This window comes from Priapulus caudatus, unplaced genomic scaffold (genome assembly GCF_000485595.1).
Source record: "Priapulus caudatus unplaced genomic scaffold, Priapulus_caudatus-5.0.1 Scaffold582, whole genome shotgun sequence".
In the NCBI taxonomy this organism is placed as follows: Eukaryota; Metazoa; Priapulida; class Priapulimorpha; order Priapulimorphida; family Priapulidae; genus Priapulus; species Priapulus caudatus.
Genome location: NW_014577643.1, coordinates 10,437 through 15,396, shown reverse-complemented (window position 1 = coordinate 15,396; position 4,960 = coordinate 10,437). Strand labels below are relative to the sequence as shown.

The 4,960-nt window shown below is 43.6% G+C and overlaps 1 long non-coding RNA gene across 1 annotated transcript in view; it reads right to left on the bottom strand.

Moving 5' to 3' along the window:
- Positions 1–4,960, bottom strand: part of LOC106811849 — a 6,532-nt gene that overhangs the window by 1,108 nt on the left and 464 nt on the right. The window contains exon 2 of the long non-coding RNA XR_001394214.1: positions 4,325–4,328. This is a non-coding gene — a long non-coding RNA (uncharacterized LOC106811849). The remainder of the gene's footprint in view (positions 1–4,324; positions 4,329–4,960) is intronic.

The following is a 4,960-nucleotide window of genomic DNA, read 5'->3' as shown; positions in this document are numbered from 1 at the left end:
TTCATACTTCAAATCCGAGTGTTTTCTAGCTCATCAAGAAATCTTAATCGTGAATTAAATCGTGAATAATATAAAAATATGGGACCAGCTGCTATTTCCAACACTGGTAGGTATGTCAGGTTTTCTGATTTATGAGAGGTGAACTCGAAACCAGCAAGTTTCTAAAATTTTCTGGGGGAGGACCCCCATACCCCCCTATGCCTGTTTTTCACCCCTCCCTCCTTGGAATCCTAGACCCGCCACTGAACAATTACATCTTGGGAGCAGAGAACAATGAACAAAAATGTCACCTTTTCGCATGGATTGCAGAGCTGAGAGGTAGAGGAGCCGGCTCGGTAGGGTGTGGAGAAGGAGGCGGAGGAGCCAGTAAAATATTAAGTCATCCACTATTTTGCGCAGTTCGCTGTTTTTGGTCCCCCTTGTTAAAAAATCCTGGCTACGCCACTGTTTTTGGGTGTTTTCTGATCATATTATTATGTGATTGAAAATAGGCGATTTTGGGATATTTTTTGGGACAACCAGAAATTGTTGCGGACAACCCGATTTGATGCCGGGGTTGTCCACAGGACAACCACATTTTTTTTCTTATTTCGAGCACTGGGTCTACTATAGTATACTGTATAGTAGCCCGACCAGGCTGTGCGACAGATTGTCTATACAATCGGTATTGTAACCCTAGCAATACCGTTTCTTGGAGCTAACTGTATAGTAGGCCTACTACAGTTAATTCATTGCACAATTTAAAAGTTAAACGTAATTGTAATTATTAATTTACATAAAAATTAGACCTTTAGCAGGCCCGTAGCCAGCTTTCTATTGGGGGGGGGGTTCGTTTTTCAATGTTGGAAATTNTATATAGCGTGGTAACCATTAATCTCTGGTGTATAAGCCTTTTGGCTTTCAATATTTTGGGCATGCTGAAGCTGACATCATCCTACCCAATCTGGTGTATGGGGGGGGGGTAGGCTAGCTGGCAGCAATATATGTTCAGTTTTCATACTTCAAATCCGAGTGTTTTCTAGTCATCAGAAAATTTTAATCGTGATTAAATGCGTGAATAATATAAAAATATTGGGACCAGCTGCTATTTCAACACTGGTATAGTTCAGTAGGTTTTCTGATTTAGAGATTGCAACGTTCGATTTGGAACTCAGCAACCAGCAAGTTTCTAAATTTCATGGGGAAGGACCCCGCATACCCCCCTATGCCTGTTTTTCAGCTCGCTCCGGGCTCCTTGGAATCCTAAACCGCGACTGAACAATTTTACATATCTTGGGAGCAGAGAACAATGAACAAGAAATGTCGGCCTTTCGCATGGATTGCCAGAGCTTGAGAGGTAAGGAGGGCCCGTAGGGTGTGAGAGGGAGGCGGAGGAGCCAGTAAAATATTAAGTCTCGCACTATTTTGCGCAGTTCGCTGTTTTTGGTCACCCTTGATTTAAAAAATCCTGGCTACGCCACTGTTTTTGGGTGTTTTCTGATTCATATTATTATGTGGATTGAAAATCGGAGAATTTGGGATATTTTGTTTGGGACAACCAGAAATTGTTGCGGACAACCCGATTGATGCCGGGGTTTGTCCGCAGGACAACCCAACATTTTTTTTTCTTATTTCGAGCAGGCTGTAATATCATATATATATATATATATATATATATATGTATATATTATATTACCTGTATACATATATGGCGTTCAACACGTATACTACGGCTTAGCTGGTACGTCGACTTAGTTGGTGGCTAATCCGGTTAAATGCGTTCAGCACGAGATACACAAGATTGCGAGGCCTTAGCTAGTGCGTATAATATAGACTGGTACCCGTGTCGACAGTTCCGACACGCTACCTAACGTATGCAGCGAACGGGTAGCAGTCTAGGTTAGAGCGCTACAGGTTTTCGCAATTCACGCAACGAAAAATGCGTTTTCACGATGCGCGAACAATCACGAACAATGTCGTTCGACAACGACAATCTACGCGTGCCAGCGTGGTGCCGAATATACGCGGCTTAGTTGGCGGCGGAAGTATGATTCCGCGCTTAGCAAGCCGGAGCAATCGCGGCTAGCAGCCGGGCTGAAGCAAGCCGCGATATTTTAGCGTGTGAACGCAACTTTTCTCCTCGTGTGAACGCAGCTATACTGTATACAGTATTCATTGTCACTGTCAGTAATCGTATGCGATTTATTTTGTAACATCATAAATAATTTTGTCTTGCTGTTACTTGCTGTTGATCTTGTTAAATCAAATAAATACGTGATCTAACAGTAAAACCGCGGTCACTATACTGTTCATTCACAAAGATTCATATTGAAAGAATGACAAGGTTAGGAAACGAGTCACAGCCACACATATCTGCACCGTCGTACGGCATGCAGCCATAGTATAGTCGCATAGTCATATCATTAGCTATGACTTAGTAGTTATACCATTAGTTTTAATTAGTATTAGAGAAAATAGTTACCTGATGTAGTAAGTCCCATATAATCATCATCATCGAAGTGTTCCGAACATACTACGGCATGCTTCGATGGAGCCCAATCTTTTTCTCCTCGTCTTACTGCTGTTTTCCATGCCTTAAACCGCGATTCATCAGATCTAGGGAATGCATGCCCTCCTCTATTATTACAGAATGGTACGCAACACTCTGTCGTCATTTTATCAAAGATTTTGAACAAGTTATCTGACAACTTTCCAACAATTACTTATCTTCGTGATACACTAAACTTATTTACTTTCGGCTATGCTTTCGGTAACCAAGGGACCGAGTTGCGTTCAGCGCCGCCGAGCGGCGGATCGATATTTAGAGTTCCCCATTAGGGGTCGAGTTATAGAGCGGAAGGGAAAGTGTCTGCGGCGGCGCCAAGCAGCAGCGGCGGCAGCGGCTGGACAGACATGAAACCATAGTATCCCCACCGACTTCGTCGCGGGGGATACAAATATCACAGAGACAGAGGCCCAGCTCACATATTCTGCTAGTTCTGGGGTGAACCGAATCCACATAGAAATGGAAAGGAACCCAAATAAACCGAGGCGGTTCAGAAGCCGAAGAGCTGCACAGTCCAGAGACTGCTCTTGAAATGATAGACAGAAAGAAACTGAGATGTGTAACCAGTGTGGTTACCCGAAATACCGAGACAGAGCCACTTGCCCAGCAAAAGGGGAGAAATGCAAATCATGTGGTAAATGGAACCATTTTGCAAAAGTGTGCAGAAACTCTGGCAAGAAACCAGCAGCGTACCATGACAAGCCAAAGAATAAACCCCTACCTGTCCTCAGTGTAGGTGATCCTGTCTTAGTACATAACAGGTGTAACAAAAGATGGGATAAATACGGTGTGGTGCAAGAGCGTAACCTCAAGAATCGAAAGTATGTTATCCATCTTCCATCAGGCCTACTGACTGTGAGAAATCGAATTATGCTGAGACGTAGATTCCCGCCAACCATGGTACCAACTGCAGGAACATCGAAATGGTCACCAATCACTCCAGAGACGAATACTCATGAAGCTACAGAGCCGGAGATCTACGAGAAGGCAATAACTGCATTGCCATCCATCCACTCGCCCGTTGAAGTACCATCAACACTCAAAACCCTGACTGACTGTACAGATGACAATCCTATTGTCATTAATGACAATAGTGACAATATAAATAATGAATGTCACGTGCGAAGACTGTCCTGAACCAGTTCAAAGGTCTGGACGTAACAGGAAACCACCTGTACGATTTAGTGACTATGTGTAAGACCTCCCATAACGGTCGTAATTCAATAGTGTTTACTGTTGTTCGTTTAGTAACATACTGTTCAATGTTTCTCGTTTATAGTTATATGCATTCTAGTACGATCTTGTAAGGGAGGGAGATGTAAGATAATTGCAAAACGTTAAAGTAATGTTTATTCTTTGTACGCCCAAGAGGTGGCGCCACTAGTCTATCATTGAGAGTTATGGGGGCGCTAGTCTCTAGACAATACATGCTGTTGTAACTGCATCTGTGTTAATCAAGTTCATATCAACAATATATTATGTAACAAGTAAGACAGTCGTTGGAATCTTTATTCTAATGCCTCAAGAACACGAGATATATAACAACCGTATTATGAAATTGCATGGAAAAAAATCTTAATATACTGCTTTTCTGTTAATGTATTAATAAACACTACATGCAACTGCATGCGCAATACTAGCTCTAGTACTATAGCCCGCGTACAGTGACTGCCACAGGGCTATAGAACATCTTGAACTAGATTTCGCAGCTGCACTAGCTTCCAAAAGTTCCCACAAAAAATCGCTGACAATACGCAAAATGATCGGGCTTTTTAACACTTATCTATCTACGTGGACATCTCACCTATCTTTTTGAACACTTTCCAAAACTTTACACCATGTATTTATGCATTTATTACTCACAAGTCAGGACTACTAGCAATTCGTTTTGAAATAATGTGGCGTGCGCACGCGTGACGACAGCATTCGGTGATTGACAGCATTCTTGTAGGAGCTACTACGTGTTACCCTTGAGGCGCGCCACCCCAAAAAAAATTTACGGGCCGTTTGGAGATGCCCTCTAGGCGTGGATCGCAGAAATGTCCATTAGATTCCGCCCAGTTTTCGCGGAGTTTGTTTCTAGAGCGATTCAGGTTAATCTGTCTAAGTGGACAATAAGGGGCGGCGTATTCGCTGTGGGGGTGCGGCTGTGCGCTGCGCACAATAACGAGGCCGCATGTCCGTCCAGAGGAGAGACCGGATACTAGAGAGGCAATGCTCAAAGGAGGCGTTGATCCTAACCGCCAAGCGCGGTGTAGCGTGCATTTCCGCGGCAAGGCGCACGCAACCCCAGTTACGTGGGTAGTCGAAACCGTCGTGCTATAAACAGAACTCTGGCTAGTGCTTAATTAGCTCTAGTACTATAGCCCGCGGATCGCTGCCGCAGGGCTATAGCACATTCTGCCATAGATGTAA